This window comes from Lissotriton vulgaris, chromosome 8, assembly GCF_964263255.1.
Source record: "Lissotriton vulgaris chromosome 8, aLisVul1.2, whole genome shotgun sequence".
Classification (NCBI taxonomy): Eukaryota; Metazoa; Chordata; class Amphibia; order Caudata; family Salamandridae; genus Lissotriton; species Lissotriton vulgaris.
Genome location: NC_141696.1, coordinates 308,806,311 through 308,826,374, shown reverse-complemented (window position 1 = coordinate 308,826,374; position 20,064 = coordinate 308,806,311).

Below are 20,064 nucleotides of genomic sequence, written 5' to 3'. Positions count from 1 at the left end.
TTCATTTGCATTAGTGAGTTGAGAAATAAAGAAGATAAAATGCTTATAAACATGTGTGTGGTTGGGTCTGGTTGTGCGTGTGGTTTGGTTGTGTGTGGTGTGGTTGTGTGTGAGAGAACAGGGAGTTAGAGAAGGAGGCGGGGTGAAAGAACAGCAGATCAGCACAGTAAAAGAACAGGGAGTTAAAGAAGGAGGTGGGGTGGAAGAGAGCAGCAGATCAGCACGTGAGAAGAGAAGAGAACAGGGCGATAAATAGAGGGAGGGCGATAGATAAGATAGGGAAGGAGGGCGATAGAGTAAGGGAGGACTTTATTTTTCTGACACCGAATCCGACATTGAATTTCCTGCCACCCCTGGGGACGGGAGCGATTAAGGTACACATGAAAACACCCAGCGAGCGGACCGTTCTGTTCCTTCATCCAGACCTGCAGGCGCAAGGCGCAGACTACCTGTCGTTCCAACCCATGACGGGGCGAGACCGGTGGACATTAGCAGGACCGGCAGACTGTTAGGACCGCCAGCTAAACTTAAGGACTACATTTGTGGATAGTGGAACCTTATGTTCTCTATCTGTTTCTACTGTTCCCATCACCCCCAAAGGAGGGGGATGTGTTGTGTTTATAATACTTGTGTCCCTCCTAGGACACCTTACTAGACGTGCTTCCCAGTGTCCCTGCGAGGACACCGTTTAGCAGTGAGGTCACCAGCTGATAACTGTCACATATGACAGTTACCAGCTGATCGCCGAGCTGACTGCCGCTTCGCTCCATGTTAGGAGCAAACGTGTTGGTCGGAATAAAGAAGTTAAGAACACTCAATAGTTTTGTATTCTTAACACACTTTGCCAGGGCCGGTTCTGGTTCCCAGTCCGGCCCTGCAAGAGCATCGCCAATACCTGCTTAAAATATGCACTAGATGCAGTGGAAACATCAGACCGACATTATGATAGGAATCACTGAGAGAGCTATGCCTCGTTAAGAATTTCAGGTTTTAAGTTCTTAGGCACTAGGTGGTACACTGGTGAATGGCCGCCATTAAGTTAGGCTCTCACCGTCCGGAGATCTAAATCCAGCATTTATCCTTTCAAATCGGAGTATGCTTGCTTTGTCATGGGCAGGAGAGCATCAGAGCAGTACCACCGTTGAGGAGTATGTATCCTCCTGGGCGCGAGAATGTCTGGGCAATAGTACTATCGAAGAGTATGCAGCCTGCTAGTGGGAGAACATCTGGTACTACTGCTATTGACGAGTGTGCAATTTAATGGGCAGGGGCATGTTCTCGCAGTACCACCATTGAAGAGTATACATCTGTTAAGGTGGGACAGCATCTGAGCAGTATAAATCCTCATGGACACGAGAGCAGTAACAGGGTACCACGGGTGGTTATGCGTGTGTCCCTCCCCAATCCCACTTGCATCGCTACTATTTTCTTGAATGTCTCCCCAATTCCTAGGTATTATAAGTTGAGAGCAGTAGAGGTGGGATCAAATGCCTCCTTTAAAAAACAGAGCAAATGCTCATTAACCACATCAGATGAGACTTGCCTTTTTAATACGCAAATCTTTACCCATGTGGACAGCAGACTCCTTAATCCAAGTATATGCAGGGACAGATGGACAGTGACCTGGGCATGACCTGGGCAGCCCTCTGGGCCTGGTAGATGGACCAAGGGCTGAGTGGAGCATTATCGGGGAGTGTTTATATCAGGGAGGGATGTAAGAAATGGCGACAGGCTCAGTGGTTCTCGCAAGGTACTAAAATGGACGGCCTTGCAACCGACCGAGCAAAGAGACTTATGATTGACTGAGGAGCAGAGTGTGGACCCTAATACCCTGGTCTTCATTGCTTGAATTTGCTCGCGAGAAAGAGTGGCCGAATCGTGTCACTCATAATTACACTGAAATTTAAAAAAATTCACACATAAGCATTCTGAAACTTGGCATCTATCTGATGTAAATATTATTTCTCTCTGGTCTCACAGTCGTCCCTGGCATCCCAAATTCGAAGGCGAATTGCGACGCGATATCACAGAGAAGAAGGTGGTGGCCTCTGTCTGATGTCGTCGTAGGTATTGTGTTTCACCACTGCGGCGCACGCACGGTCTCCGCGACCTCAGTCCACTCCCTGGAGGGCGCGTGACCGCGCTGTGATGAGTCAGAGAGCAGGTGCCTTTCTCTTGAGCTTCAATTGCAACACCGTTCACCGCTCAGATTCCATATCATTTACCGCCCGCCTTGTAGCAGTAGCTCTTCGTTTATAGAAGATCTCAAAGACTTCATCAGCTACCAATAATCTCAAAGTGACAATCAGACCATCGTGGGTGACTTCAATCTCCACTGGGGCGCACCACAAGACTCCTCTGCGAACTCACTGGCCACCTTCCTCTCGGCAAATGATCTTATCCAACACTGCACTGAACCAACCCACTCTAAGGGCGCAATCCTGGACCTTGTTATTTCTAAAGCAGGCATGCTTTCTACTACTACCCCTATTCATGTAGATTGGTCTGACCACCACCTCATCCCATTCTCTCTTCAACTTTCACACTCTATAACTCTTGGCCAACCCAAGAGGGCCATCTCCTGGTTCTGTGATGCCAAAAACATTGATGTCGGTCCCCTCTGTGAATCAGCTTTGCTTTCACTTCCAAGGCTAGACCCGAACATAGCTGTTGACGATCTCACCTCCCAATGCCTCACAGTTCTTGAAGCTGAAATTAATAACGTCGCTCCACTCAAAAGCAAAAGGATAAGGCCCACTCCCTCAGCACCTTGGTTCAACAAATTCCTTTATGAGGAAAGGAAGCAGCTAAGATTCCTGGAGAAGCAATGGAGGCAATTGCCTTCCACTGACAATTTAGCCTTGCTTCGCACAGCAAGATCCAAATACCACAAGCACATCTTCCTTGAGAAAGCGACGCACTTCAAAACCCTCCTTGATTCCGCCAAAAATAGACCCAAAAAACTATTCGATCTCATCAAGACTCCGAGCTGCTCTCCCCCAACCTCCAAGGTGGAGGATTCTACAAAGAGAGCAGCGGATTTCGCTACTTTCTTCGATGGAAAGGTGAAATCACTTGTGGATCAGGTTGCTCATCCTACACCTCCAGAGGAGCGCAAATCCTTAGCCATTTGGCAGAGCTTTGACCCCATATCTGAAGATGCCCTTCTCAAATGCATACGCGAAACAAAGCCCTCCAACCACTCGCTTGACCCTATCCCCAGTGCCATTGCCTTTGACTTCTATGCCCATTCCCTCCCCTGTTGGACCACTCTGATCAACCTCTCCCTCTGGCAAGGCTCCCTTCCTGTCCCCTTCAAAACTGGGCAGGTCACCCCTCTGCTGAAAAAGCCCACTGCTGATGCGAATGACCTTTACTACCTCATGTATTGGTTGCATCATTCTTAAAATGCGTAATCAAATGAAGAAAAGCTATTTGTATATGAATTGTGTAAAGTAAACTGGTCGTAACTGTCTTAATAGCCTTTTTTAACCTAAATTTGTATAATTGAACATCTTATAATTAATATTAACTATGTACTGTATATGTGTTTTTAACTGTACACTTTTATGTTTTTTTCATGCAAAAATCGAATAAAGCTTAATTGAGTTGAATACACTTTGTACAAAAGATTACCAATTGTGGGGCAGATATGGAGATTTGCTAAATGATAGAAAGATTCACATTTGTAAGATGCAGATGATTTGCCAGCTTGTTATTTGAAACAATACCTGGATTTGGTGTTTTGCCCTACAGGCATTTTCATTTTTTAGCAAGAGTTATTGGCCCCAATTCATAAACTGCATTTTGTTAAAAGTAAAGTAGTACTACTTACTACAATGCAATTCTCAAACCTGCGAGTAGAGATCTTCACCTCTTCCGGCTTTTTCTGTGGAGAGATCTCCACACATGTAAGATTACTACTTGGTAGTAAATGTGGGAGGGATGGGGTGGGTGGGAAGATGGGGATTAACTACCGCAAAAATGTAAATAAGGGGTTTGGGGGCAGGCTACTTCAAACAGTCACCCACATAAGAGTAAACCCACTGCTGTTCAGAAACGACACATCTAAAGTTACTACTAAATAGTATTAAATGTACTCTGACACAGCCTTGTAGCAAGTCAAATACCACACATGCCATTCACAGGTATTGTTTCACACTCCCTTAGAAAATAACAGGCTGGGACTTAAAATAACACCCAATAGAAATAATGTTAACTAGATAAAATTTATTTGATTTTTAAAATGTATGTATATTTTGTTTAACGTTAAACAACTCTAGCCTAAATCTGTGGCCATCAAGAGAGCCAGATATGCATTAAAGGTTGCAAACCCTGGTGGGAGGATTACAGGTGGATATGTTGCTTTAAGTCCATTAGTAATGCCAAGTGTACTATATAATTCACCACACATTATGTCAAAGACTATCTGATATCTGCAAAATAAAAAACAAATGTTGTGGAATATTCCACTTTAAAGGCTTATATACAGATCTGACAAAGGGAAATGCTGAATGGAGCAATTAGCTTTGTGAAGGAAGTCTGGGAATCACTGCCCATGTGTGTGTAGAATAGTTTCCTCTCTTAGTGTGCAGAGTTGTAGTTGTGAGAGTAGATATTGTCACTGTAGGCCGAACACAAGTGGCACTATGGAGAATTCAACAATAGGTAATACAGACAAAAAGGTGGCGTTGTCTGTCAGACGTAAATAATCACAAGGTTAGTGAATATCAGGAGGCAGCAGGTGGCACTGCCGGAAGTGAAAGTGTGCATACATACGCACTTAAGGCCACCAGAGAAGATAACAGGTGGTTGCTAGAGGCGTGCCTTATACAGGTTCCTTTAACTTAAGGATTACTAATTGAATGTCAAATTGCAAAATATGGTATAGCTAACCGTAAATATTAATTGATGTCCATACTCTGACGTGTAATTGGGAATGTTTCAAAGCATGATAGATTGGCCCCAGACATAAACTACTCGTCTCTTCTGTACCACCTAGGGACGCATTTTAATGCTCTGGTCCAAATCTAATATTTACAAACCCAGGGATCCCATGAAGGCACAAGACAGTAGTTTGTTAGTTGAAATCTGTAATTTTAATGAGGCACAACAGGTTTACAAAGCATACCGCCATCAGCCGGGGAACCCAGTGACTACAAAACCTGTATCTGCCAATCCCAAAATAGTGATCTGCGCTGATGCAGCGGAGTTCTCTGATGTGTGAGCCTCACATAACACAATTCACCACAAAATGTGGCAAGCGCAAATGGGGTGGAGGTATATCCAGCAAAAAAAAAGTTGTTTTTGCACAGTGCGTTGTTCGCATGACTTGTAAGGGCTGACCACAGTATCTTCCCCAGTTCATTGGCCTCACCTGTTTTGTAAAGTCCGCGCTATATAAAAATGCATAAATAAATTTAGGACATCTAAGTAACTAGCTCCGCACCCCCGCACCACCCTAGTGACGCCACTGTGGCGTCTTCCCACGGAGCGCGACCTGCGAGCCTGTCGGATCTGCCACCCACGAGAGGCACCCCCGCACCACCCTAGTGACGCCACTGTGGCGTCTTCCCACGGAGCGCGACCTGCGAGCCTGTTGGATCTGCCACCCACGAGAGGCCGCGGCACTGCCTAGGGAAACGGGCCGCATAAGTACAAGGCCTGGAGGGGAGACCATCCTTACCTAGGCTGCCGCATTCACGGAGGAGCGTCCACCTCCTGGCAACGTAGAAAATGAATGTGCGCATGCGCATGTGCGCACAAACCTTAATGTGCGCATGCGCATGTGCGCACAAACCGGGGGTGCAGTCCCTGATGGGCGGGGTATTGAAACGTCATGAAACGTCATAAAATTAATGTGCGCATGCGCACCATTGGTGCGCATGCGCACAATGACAAGGGGGGCGCTCAGTCATGGGAGCAGCGGATTATAGAACACCGGCAAACTGTCACCAACTGTATAACTGACGTACATGCCAACTCGCAGCACGAGACCTAAACATCTGACACCCACGCGCAAGCAGCGCGAGGCGGGCGAGCCCACTACACATACCTATTAATTAAACTGCTTACTTATAACAGTTGCTAACTAGCAAAGCCTTAGAACACCCAAAAAAGTGCCTCTCACTGTTTTCATTCAACCCCTTCTAAAAACCGAGACATGAGATAAAATCGCCGAAATCTGCCCGGACAGCTGGCGAAAAAACGGGACTGTCCGGGCAAATCCGGGTCGCTTGGTCACCCTATCCGCAGTCCACTACAAACTCTGACTCATCTCCCTCGCATCAGCCCTGCGCATTGGCCACCACACCTATTCGCCCCCTGGGACTCAACCAAATCCCGCAGGACGGCCTGGACTGTGTTGCAAACACCACCCCACTAACAGGGATCGAAATCGGTGTACCGACTAAAGCATCCCTCCCCACCAATAGAGCACGCACCACTCGCTCCCACTTTAAATGTCCCTTAAATACTTCTTACCTGCAGCACCTAGCCACCCCAGACGATCCACAAATGGGCGTCCCTCATAGTCGACACACAAAACGCCGGAGACAGTGCCAAAGACAATCCCCATCATCGAGCCTTCCTACACGTCCATCTATCATTATGCCCTAAAGACCACCTGCACAAGTTGGGTTATGCATTGTGCCTTTTGGTCCGACATCTTTTTCATTTCAATTATGAATGTAATATGTTAGTGTAAATGTGACTGCATTCATGCTGCAATTACAATTTACAACGTGTCGTGATTTTTTTTCTTTTTCAATAAAGGTTTTTGAAAAATTGGAAAAAAAATCTTTGGACTGGAAAGGCACAAACGTGCACTACTCTTTTTTAAAACCTAACAAGTGAAAGAATTTCTTGTTTTCAACAGCATTGTTTTGCTTAACATGTGATGCAGTGGCATCATACCTGAAGTGCCTTCGCGCACACCACGCGTCTTCATGTTGCCTCACCTGAAAAAAATCACATACATTTGCAGACGAATAATATCACTCTCGTGAAATAACTTTTACAGATTCACACTAGTGAAGCACTTAATGGTAGATAATACTTCATCTTTTGACAATGCAATATGTTAGCTGGCACTACCTGAGGGGTTTAAGCTCCTTGGAGATTCTTCAGAAAATGTTGCTGTTTTACACTGCAATTCCCTTGTGATTTCTATGTTTATTTAGCTATTTTGGCTTTCTTCATGTTTCGCCTTCAAAGAAGCAATATCACACACTACAGTGTCTGAGGAGGGATACACTAGAAAACAATTACCATTGAGAGCTCATTTAAACGTGCCCAGACCTATTTTAAGCTACTTAATTACACCTTGCAGCAATCGCACTAGCAAGAAACCTTCTCTGAGCAGACTGTAAAAAATTGTTAATTAAAATATATGCCTTGCTATTTTTCGTTTTTCCGCATAAGCAGATTTTTACTAGAAGCTAAAATTAAAATAACGAATACACCAAGTTCTATCTAACTTGAACAATAACAATTGTTCCTCAGCTACTGCAAAAAGGAAATGGTAATCCTCCCTGGAGGTCGTGCACATACAGGGCTGAGTTACAAAGTTTGCGAAAAAAAAGTTTGTAATTTGTGCAGTACATTTATTCCTACATTTTGGAAAGCATGTTTGAATTTCTTGTGAGGTTTCCGCAGGGGTAATGGAAATCTAGTTGCAGTATTCAAATGACAATGAGTTTCCCCATGCTAAATCGTAACCAGATGTAAAATACAACATGAGGAAATTGTATGTGAACATATAATATTTTTGGGACGTCGAAACCATTTTCTATGTAGAAGAATTCAATCCCTGTCAACCCTATCAAATTCCGATTCTGAAATTTTGATATCTTCTGGCAGGATTATTTACTAAAGGAGGAAAGTACCTGCACATTATTGGTAAATGTCCATCTGTAAAATGTCAGGTACCCTCTATACTTATTCATCCTGCATTGGTTAACTTTATGCATTTGATGAATATCTCGTTCCCGCCAATGCTTCTTGCAGAAAAAAAATGCTTCGGTACGGCTGGGGAGAGATATTCTGCTTTTGCAGCTAATCCCTTATCTGAAATTACCGTTCAGAATTACCAGCTGGAAAATCGGGTCCAGTATTCCCACAACTGAGAAAAAGGAGTGCAGGCACAGCAGCCCAGTCTTGATCAGGTAGAGAAGTCTCACTTAGTGATATCACTCTGCTTGACTTCAAATGATGGCCCAAGACAGCTAAAGTCAAGCTAGTTTTAAAGAAGGTCCTAATGAGTGCCATGGATGGAGTTAACACCTGTCCACTATTCCACTGCTTGTTTTCTGGAACAAGAAAGAGCAGCCATTTCACAGCTCAAAAATGTATTGAGATGTCTATCAATTGGGATTTTTAACAGACTGGATTTAGAACTGAGGAGAAAGCATGCTGATTTTTTTCGATTTGTGCAACATTGATCATACTGTAAACCATTAATTCCTACTTAATTTTACGAGTTGTAGACTTTGTGATCAACCGAATCAACTGAATCACATTGATTCTTCAAGGCAAATACCAAAAAATGGCAATGTGCCATTTAAGCTTTTCAAAGGGAAAGTAGTCTAGGAGTCCAACGAGGATTATGGTTGTCTCAACTGGGAAAAAGTGTCTCTTCTTGTGTGATCATCCTCCATTTTTATGGGCTGATGCTGCTGGTTTTTTCAACTGAGTGCATTGCAGTATTGCTGTCCAGTCCCCAGCGTATGTTCTTAGAACCCAAACGCATAGTAATATTGGATAGTCTCCAATTGCCATATTTTCGGAAAAAACACCAACACATAGAACGTTGAATTTCACCAGTGGACTGGAGCATCTATTGTACCAGCTACTTGGCTGAAAAAAAAGATCTCGCTTCAGGCCTACATTTGCAGACTTACTAATGTAGCTTTTAGAACTGCGTGCAAACTCAACAAATTTACGCATTGTGATAGGAAGGAATCCTACATTTAAATATTCAATATGTCATCCTTTATTAGGACGTTTTACCCCCAAGGTAAGATGACTAGTGTCTAAAAGCAGAACACGAAATAATTTCATGACAGGATGTTCCTACATTGACTAGCATGGAAGCTGTCACCAGTGTTTATGGGCATAGCTGTTTCTAATAGAAAACCTGAAGTATGATTAAAATAATATTTTTGTTAAGGATAAGTGTTAGAACTGACAGCCCTATGATGGCCTTCCTATCAACATTTCGCCTGCCTCCCTCCATTGTTCTGTAGTTATTTTTGCTGGCTTTAGGATTCTGTGCACTTTATCACTGCTAACTAGTGCTAAAGGCCTTGTACTCTCTCCCCTAAAACATGGAAACATTGGTTTCTTACTCAAGTGCCATATTTAATTTGCTTATTAGTCCCAAGCATATACTAGGGCCTCTAAATTAAATGCTACCAATGGGTTTTCAGTGCTGCTTGTGCCACCCACCTAAGTAGCCCTCTAATCATGTCTCAGGCTTTCCATTGCAAGGCCAGTGTGTGCAGTTTACTGCCACTGCAACCTGCCCATGAAAAATCCTTGGCAATCCTAACACTACCTTTTTATTACATATATCACGTCCAAGGAAGCCCCGTCATACCCCAGAGGGCAGGGTGTTGGGTGACATAAAGGTAGGGCATGTGCTGGGAGTGACAAAGAGTTACATTGGTTTTTCACTGCTGTGAGGCCAACTCCTCTCATAGGCTAACATTGGGAATTCCTTAAAATATTTTTAAGCTATCATTTCTTACCAGAAAGAATTAGTTTTTTCATGTTTCATATCTTTGGAATGCTATTGATAGATCCTCTATACTGGTACGGTTAGATTTATTATTACTATTTTCGAAATACCACTTTTAGAAAGTGGCCATTTCTCTGCTCCTACTGCTCCATGTTACTTGAAGCCTGTTTCCTCTACACGTCTGGGCTGGGTGACAGTTCCCCTTTGTACATTCTCTCCAGACAGCCACAAAGACAGGAAGGCTAGGTGTGGCTGAGTATCCATCCACATACATCTGCATTATGATGAACCTACCTGAGCAAAAGGGAGTAAAGGGCTCACAGTTACACTTTAAAGGGTAGTGGCCCAACCCCATACAAAGAACTGATTACCTGGCAGACAGGACTGGGTTGAACTGGATACTTGTGCACTCAAAACCACTCTTTGAAGTCCCCCCCACTTCAAATGCACATTTGGGTATAAGCATGGGGTCTCTGACCCCATCAGATCAGACACTCCTGAATTTTGAACTGAACCTCTGCCTGAGGAACTACAGTGCTGCTCTATGGACTCAACTGGACAGTTTTTTTAAAAGGACAGTTTTTCTACTTGTTGCCTTGCTGCCTGCTGCTCTCGGACTCTGGTGAGGGAGATCTGGACTCTGCCTTTTTTTCAAGTGATCTCCAAGGGCTTATTGGCCTGCAGTACTCTTCGATGGATGCTTACCTAGTGCCAATCTGCAGACATCCCTGCAATGCTCGACGATTACGTGGGACCTGACTGCGATGTTTGACTTCAACACATCGACCCAGTGGACCGAAACGGATGCATTGTCCTCACTGCGTGGAGAAGATCGACACATCTCTTTGATTGCAACCATGATAGAAACTTTGTTCACCGTGGTCTGCGTGGGTCTTTACTGCATTTATTTCTTCAAAAGTCTAAATCACAACTCCTACACGTTTGATTTGTGTCATTTTGGTCTTATTTTATTTAGATAAACATCCTCTATTTTTCTAAAGTGTTTTGGAGTCTTTTTTGTGGTATATTTACTGTCTTATTCAATGAGCTATTAAACAAATATTTTGCATGCTGCCCTCTAAGTTAAGCATGCCTGTTTTTTTCTAATAAAGCAGAGGGTATATCCAGGATAATTTAGGATTGTGTTGTGACAAACCCTGACTAGGATTGAGGTACCTACTTGGACAGAGTGCATACCTCTGCCATCTAGAAAGTGAATTAAAAAAATAAAGTACTTCGATGATTCAACTACTGTTTTCCATATATATTAAAATATCCAATTCAATAACGAAGTTGGATTTTTGATAAACAAAGAGGGAAAGTAACTTTTTAAATGTTAGGTTTTGCCTGCCTTAATCTCCAGCAGTCTAATTAGCATTTTCTACCGACAGCCGACCTCTCAGTGCTACTCCTAAATAGGTCTGAAATACTGCTTTCTGAGGAGAGGCTATGGCTTGGGACTGGTAGGAGAGCTTGGGTGAGGAAAGTGACCCAGCTTAACTCAAGCAAGGCAGTTAAGTATGATTTAGGAATTTTACTATCTTGAAAGGCATTGGGGAAGCTTGTACCTTTATAACTTAGTTATAACGGAAGCTTGGGGAAGAAGCATCTTCTTATCCCAGGTCACACTATATGAGTTTGGTTTTGAGTTTGTGGCTGTTTAAGTGTTGCTAAATACTTGATACATTTTCCTGTCTGTCTGATCTGTGTGCTATAGGTACCCGGGGTTGCTCCCAGTTCAAAGTTATTGAAACTGTGTGTTTGATCCTATGGATTTTTGGGGACTTCTTACTTTGGAAGAACTCATACCTCCCCCCAACCCATAACTGAGTTTCTTACTTCAACTAATTTACATTCTTCCTCTGCAATCAGTCTCTTTCTTATGGCATCAAACAGAAGCAATCTTTTTGTAACTGATGGTGATATACATCTGCTTATGAATGTGAACAACAGGATGTTTAACAGACAGTTTGACATGGCTGGTAAACACTTGATAGTGAGCTTTTGGATGATTATAACCCCGCTAGAACAAATCCCTTCAAATAAGAGAATATTTTATTACCAGATGATCCATACTTGTGAAGGTTTTTTGCACCCACCTGCCTTTAGCATGTCCATGTAAATTAGGGGGCATATTTACCAGCCCCTTGTGCCGCCGGTGCATCACTTTTAACATTGGAAAATGTGACATACTGGCAAAGCAAGGCGCTTGTAAATACACCCCTAGATATTCATTTTATTATTATTTTGCCCTCTTGCCTGCTATGGACGTGCTGGAGCTCTCTTCATCACCAGTGCTCAGGTGCTGAGGATGGCTCCATCATGCCCTGGCACCAAAGGCAGGAAATCCCTCAGGAACAGGAACCACTACTCTCGGTTTATCACTCTGAGTCCTCTACTCCTCCCTCCATTGAATACCTCCGTCTTAATATCTCAAGTAACCTCAGTACGCAAATGACATACATTCTACCACCCCCGGAGGACAACCTCTCCTTCATCGAGCAATTAATGGAAATCATTTCGATTCCGTAGTGCCCCAAATCTTCCTCAGTGACTTCAACCTTCATTGGTCTAACCCCAAGAAACAAGCTGGTACATGCCTTAAATCTTTTGTAAATGATCACAAGCTGATTCAAAACTCTGACCAGCCACCTCATATTAAAGGACAAATCCTTGATCTCATAATTTCCAAAGGAAACACCATCACACTGGAAATCATTTCCCCGTGTGATTGGTCCAACCATCACAGCATCTTCTTTTACATTAACCGTGAGGTGTCCCTAATGAAGCCTCAACCCAAAAAGTTGAAGATATGGAAAAGGGACCTTAGACATATCAATACAGCTGAACCAGCAACCCAATGTAAATTGGCCCTCACCTCCCAAGCTGACATGTCAGAGGTCAACTTACTCACAGACTTTTACAACTCTACTATCTCAAGTATCATGGACTCCATTGCACCACTCCAACAAAAAAAATGTGTCAACAAAAATCTCCAAACCATGGTTCAATCACATCCTAAACTCTGAACGACATAACCTAGGGGCAATTGAATGATCTTGAAGATCCAAACCATCCTGTGATCTTCTAAAAGTCCTTAGAACAGTAAGGAGCACTTATAACAAACAAATCAAGTTTGCCAAGGCTGATTACCTCAGACTCCAACTCAATCAAGCCTCAAATCGCCCCAAGAAACTTTTTGAAATTGTTAAACAGCAATTGGTTGAAGCTCCCAATTGCCCTGACCCAGGACTCAGCCCACCCTCAAGTGACAGATATCTGCTAAATCCTAGGCACACATAAAAGTAATCAAACAGTATGTATATCATTACAAGATCTCAAACATAATAGAGATTTTGCATGTGGAAAATAATTCTGCGACTTGCAGCAGTGTAGGCTGACCCTAGGGATGCCGCTATGTGTCCACAACCCGGAACACAGTGATTGGCCGTGAGGTTCTCTAGGGTACACGCTTCAGATCTCTTATTGAACTAAGTACCTCTTGAACATACGAATTTGCTTCACAGCACCTACAACGTGGAAAGTAACCAGTACCACAGTTACGTCTCATTTGTTGACCAGCACTCCAGGACTTCACATGGGCTAGCTGGGTGATTATTTTAACTGGCAGAGCGGCATCCCTAGAGTCAGCCTACACCGCTGCAAGTGTTTAGCCTGCACAGCCCTGAGGAAGTCCTGGAACTATTTTCCACATGCAACGAAACACGTGATGGCTGGTTTCATTTTTTGGCTCAATGAAAAAGAATTAAAGACAAAGCAACATCCTACGTACAAGAATATGATTCATTGCCTCTATTATGTTTGGGATCTTGTAATGATATACATACTGTTTGATTACTTTTATGTGTGCCTAGGATTTAGCAGAAATCTGTAACTATGAGGGATTGTCCCATAGGAAATTAAGGGGTTACAGGGCTTATCCCCTCACCTAGCAGCACCATACCTATACTTTCTCTATATACATTTGCGTTAACTAGCAGAGTGCCTTTCTCTCTCTGGTCACTAAAAACCCTTCATCAGAGACACCCTCAAGTGATGCTCTGACTGCTTTCTTTACTGAGAACTCAAGACTCATCAATATCAAACTGGATTCTAAGAAGCCCTCTTTGCCATCCTATTGGCTTGCACACCCTACGGCCCTCTTAGAACAGCTAGAACCAACTAGTCTGAGCACCAATAACAATGCCTCCTGGACCACCTTCACTCCCTTCAGCGAAAGAGCCATTAACAAGATTCTTTAGAATACCAACCCATCCAATAATTTTAGTGACCCATTACCACCCTCAGTTTTCAAAGAAATTACGGAAGTAATCATCCCTCTTTGGTGAAGGATTATCAATGCTTCATTGTCTCAAGGTGCGATCCCTGATTGCCTAACAGCAGCTCAGGTCTCACCTTTACAAAAAAAAATAATGCTTTTAGTGGCGATCTTAACAACTTCCACCCTATCTCCATCATCACTGCTCTGGCCAACCTCCTTGAAAAATGTATCCAATCACAACTTTCCACACACGTTGAGGTTTTCCAAGTCCTAGACCAACACCAAACTGGCTTTCAGAGTGGACACAGCACTGAATCCGCTCTCATTCCTGTTATGGATAACATTTTAAACATGCTTGACCAAAATGAATCGTGCCTCCTATTACTCCTTGACCTCTCCTCTGCATTCAACACTGTAGATCACAACATCCTCTTAGCTATTTCGGGCACAGGATGGGCCTCTCTGGTCTGGTGTTGCAATGGTTCTTGTCCTTTCTCCATCACAGATCCTAAAAAGTAAAAGTAAACCACTCTCTATCCCAGCCCACACCATTATCCATGGGGGTCCCAAAAGGGTTCGCCTTATCTTCCATACTCTTCAAGTTATTCGTGGAACTACCAGCTAGTGCTCTAAATTCAATGAACATTCTCTTCCATATGTACGCGGATGACACAAGACTCTACCTGAAAATCATCTCCTCCCCGTAAAATCTTATATCACTCAACACTACCCTCATGAATACTCAAAACTGGCAAACCAAGAGTGAACTCCTACTTAACACTTCCAAAACCGAATTCCTGCTCATTTCTACTCCGAATCATACCCCTAAGATAGACCTCTGGAAGAACCATCTCACTGCCTTTAACTGCTCCCCCCACATTATTGATTCAGCCAAATCTATTGGAATCACCCTAAACAAGCATTTCAATCTGAAGAGTCATATCAGCAAGGTTTGCAAGGGAGCAAACCACCAGATAAGACTACGCAGGAATCTCAAACCTTTACTTCCACAAGCGGACTTCAAGCAGGTTGTTCAAGCGCTGGTTTTGCCAAGAATATACTATGGCAGTGCTATGCTCTGTAGCCTTCCTACATGGGAAACATCCTTTACAACGCAACTTTTACAACGCAGTGCCTTTACAACGCAACTTTTACAACGCAAACCATTACAACGCATTGTGCTGGGGGGCGCTCTAGGATAGGGAATAAGTTTAATTTACTATCCAAAACCTTCCCTAGTGTCCACGGGGACTGGAGTTGGAATAGTAAATTAAACTATTCACTATCCAGCACCCCAAAGCGCTATGCGTTGTAAAGAGTTGCGATGTAAAAACCACGTTGTAAAGGCATGCGTGGTAAAAGCATACGTTGTAACGTCATGCATCCTTCCTAAATATACCTTAGACCCACTCAGGAATGCCTTAAATGCTGCAGCCAGACTTACTACTGGCACATAAAGGAATGCACACATTACCCCAGTCTTAAAATCTCTAAATTGGCTACCTCTTGAAGCAGGACTACAGCTAAAGATTGCCTGTCTGTCTCACAAAGCTCCCCATTTCAAAACCCCCAGGTATCTAATCCAAAAGCTAGAATTACCTGGCAGTGGTAGACCCTCAAGAAGTACAAACTCCTTCCTCCTGAAACCACTGATCTTTCACAAAAAGAGAACTTGTCAAAGAGCGTTCTCCGGTTCTGTCCAGAGGATCTGGAACTCTCGCCCGCCTAAAGTACTCAGAATCTCCTCTACGGTTGCTTTCAAATTGAAAGTAAAAAGATTCCTTATTCACAAGTTCTTACCTTAATTGGGTTAGGATCATCTGGTATATGATACTGGACCTACACCTTTACGTCTTGAATTGATGTGCTATATTTCCTTAATTATTCTTTTCTTCCCCTCCCAGATTTGCAATTTTTTATCTACTGGGATGGGCTTTGTTTCACCCTTTGTAACTATTTATTTTAATATGTATTTGACACCTGTACATCCCTGATCATCTTCCCCCCCTTAATTGTTAAGTGCTCTGATATCCCTCCGGATTATGTTCACGCCATATAATACTTAATAAATAAAAATGTAAAAATACCCTGCATTTAAAAAGAAAAACAGTTTCTTTTACAACATATGCCTTTACTATGCATTGGTTATATACATATATAAGTCATCAAGCCATCTGACAAAGGGGGCAATGTGATCCTGTGGGACATAAACAAATACAGGAAAGAGGCCAACAGACAACTTATCTCTTCAGGGAATTATGTAAGATCCAGTAAGGAGGCATATGATGATACAACCAATAGATTTTAGATTGCACTAACTGAACGGAGACAATAGGAACTTTGAAAGGAAGAGGAATTCTGCTTTCTTTACATTACAAAACCCACAGTTCCATGTTTTCATATGCTGCCGAAAATAAACAAGGATAACCTCAATCCACCAAGCAGGCCTATAGTGTCAGCCAATGGCAGGCTTTTGGAAAACACTTCAGTGTTTCTGGACATATTCCTGTTTCCATACATTCTACGCTTCACCTCGTACTGCAGGGACAGTACAGACTTCATCAACAAAATAGAAGGCATTTCCTGGCAGGTTAATTATTGGTTGGTTACAGTTGATGTTGAGTCTCTTTTCAAGTGCATTGAACACACCAAGGGATTTACAGAGTGTAAACATTTCTTTAGAGACAAGTATATTTTCCTATATGACCACTCTATGATGTTAATGAGTATGCTAATATTTTGTGAGGAGAATGATTTCTTCGAGTTTGAGGATAAATGGCACAAGCAGGTGGTCAGGACTGCTATGGTAAGCTGCTTCTCACCGAGCTATGCCTGTATCTTCATGGGCTGCAGAGAGGTACAAATGGTGTGGGTAGAGAAGAATGAACAGTTGACCAGACATATTGTATTGTGGACGAGATTCATTGATGACATCTTTTTGTGTAGGAGAGTAGGGTCTGCTTCCTATGGTTACCCCTACGTTTTGCTGTTTTTCACTGGTTTTTCGACTTTAGTATGGCTGTGGCCCTGCTAATCATGGTACAAACTAGATTGGCTACTGGATTACCCTTGTGAGTCCCTGTAGCTGGCACCCTAGGTACCCAAAGGATAGGTACCCCAGAGGCCTACCAGGAGCCGCAGCATGTATTGTACCACCCCTGGTTAGCTTCCAAACTGACACCACAGGTCTGCACTTGCAGCCTGGGTAAGGTGTTGTAAGCACCCCTTACTTAGAAATAGTATTCCTATATCTACCTTTACATATAGACACATAGTAACCTATATGTCACTTCTATGGCAGGCCTTGACAATCCTGAAGGCAGAGTGTTTTGTTTTGTGTGATAAGGTGCCCTAGCATGAGCTGAGCCCCTCTGCAGCTTTCGGAACCATCTCATTATAACTGTTCTATGATATAGCCATACCCTATACCATACTCTAAGTGCATTATAATCCTCGCGGTTTATGCTAACTTTGGTTTGGCTTTATCTAAACATGTTGTGTAAGGTGTCAAACACTTTGGAATACTACCCCCACCAGTTCTGGTGGTGGAGGTAGCATTCCACCCATCTAGAGGGAGAAGACATGTACATACTGGTAAACCCAGTTAAAGTTAAACATCACAAAATGGATGCTGCTGCCACAGACACAAGTCTGCCCTCCTGCTGCCGGACGAAACTCTGGCAGGGGAGGCCTAGACAATAGGTTTCCTGTCCAGCAACCCGGTTGCTCGGGCACTCAGCCCCAGCTCTGGCGCAAAACTGGACAAAGGGGAAGGGGTGTAACCACGCCCTCCCCAGGTCCACCAATAGGTGGGACCCTAGAGTTAGTCCAACCCCTAAAATTACTATAAGAATAGGAACCCAATCCCTAGGACTTTAGATTACCCTGGACGAAAATTTGCAACATATATCTTGCACCTTTGACATTCCATATCAACTGGAAGACGGAAGAAATCTCCCTTGTGGTTAAGGAGTGACCTCCCTGTTCAAACAGGCACCAACTGCATCTCTGCTGGGCTGCATTTTCGAAGCTCCACTGGATCCCAAAGAATCTGCGACACAAGACATGGACTTCCAGGCATTGCTGAAGCTGACCAGAGATCCCAGCAAAGCTGAGACCCGTAGCTGACACAAGAGACATGGGACCGGAAGTCCTGGACATCCTGCATTTTTGCAACCGCACCTACTTCCCGAGGTATCCCAAAGTTGTGCATTGGGGTATTTGAAGCCCCTGCCCCGAGTACATTTTGCAACGAAGCTCAGAGGCCTACACTCCACGAGTGTTCCATGGTTCCGCTTTGTGCATTTTCGCTTGAGGCTCCTTTGCAAATCATAGTCCATTGGCTAGTGAGCCCCACCAAAGAACAATCCTTTGTTTTTTAGCTTTCCTGGTTGCTCCAAACGTGCTCTCACTCCTCTCCAAAGAAGGGGTCCCTCAGTCCTTGCTGGTCTGAACCAAAGCCAATCTTGTTATCTTGCGTGGATTGCTGTTGCCAAGGCATGTTGGGTCCAATCCGGATTCTGACGCTGCAGCACTCGAGATCCTTTATGGGACTGCTCCAAACCAGCTCCTGGTTGTCGTTGATCCCTCCTGGACCTCGTGGCTGAAGAGTCAAGCTTCCCCTCTTTCACCTGAAAACACCTGACAATGGTTGGCAGCTTCCCATTGCCATCCTGGTCACTGGCTAATGACCCAGACTCTTTCCCCTGTGCTTTCAGGTTCTTCACTGCTCCGATCCACCCTTGGATCCACCTGAATACTTTTCCTCTGGTCGCTTGCAACATTTCTTTGCAGCTCTCCATAGGAATCGACAACAAAACCCAACACCAAAAGACACATATGCACCCAGTTTCCCTGGGTGAAGTTACATGAGTACTCAGGTGCTCCCGTGGGTTTTGACTCTCGAAGTGTCCTAGTCTAAAAGGATTCCATCGTAGTTCACCTCTAAGTGCCCTTAATCGTTAAAATTGTAACTTGTTCGTTCTCCATAGAAAGCTGATCTCCACAGCTACCGCTAGGATAGCTTTCTATAAACGTTGACTTTAAACTTACCATCAAAAAGGGTCATTTGGACTGGTGCAAGGTGCCTACTAGAATAGGGGACATCATATACCAAGCCAACTTCTCACATTGGTGTGCAGCGTGTGGGATTACAGCTTGCATTGTTTTACCAAATAATATTGAGAATATAAATTGAAAAATCACATTAAGGTACCAGTAGGTACAAATAAATCAAGCTTATAATACGTTCTACTAAGCTTAGCAGTTGTAGGTGTTAAGGACCTAGCACACCCTGACTACAACTACTAGAGAGGTTTAGTAGGAAACCAAGTAGTGTAGGTAGGTGCACACCCCACACCTCACTAGTCATTGCTTTAAACGAAGGACCTAGTGGGTCTATGCCAGATGTCTGCCAGGGGCAATATGACACCTTTACCTTTCAAGAGTTAAGGGGTCTGTGTGCCATAAGAAAATTAAAGCAAGGTCAAAGTCCCACCGCCCAACACCTCATAGAAATATTGTGTTAGATGACTTGGAAAAAGCATCAGATCCTGATAGACTAGGTAATGAGGATGGGGTGCATCCATCAGCAGAAGAGGATTCCAGTGGATGCGCCACCAGAACTCTGATGATGATAATAATGCAGACCAGGATGATGTCAGTAGACTCAACCTGGGAAACACAGGGCTACCAGGGGAGGAAGAAAGCGGGAATGGGCCTCCCTCCATCCCCCCACGCAGACCTATAGATGTGCTGAGAAGGGAAAGATCACCTTCAGTGGAATCCAACCATTCTGGTTCATATTTAGGGTCCTCTGCCTCTGCTCATAGGAGGAGAATTTCTCCTGAGAAGAGGGAGTATGAAGCTAGAATGAGAGAAGCCAAGCTTAGGATAAGGAGACAAGAAGTAGCCTTAGAAAAAGAGACCCTAGCTCTTGAGAGAGAGAGAGAAAAAAAAGATGGGACTAGAGTCCCATGGTGGCAACAATATCCCTAGTGGTATGGATAGGTCTTATGACCATAGAAACCCAAACAAGATTGTC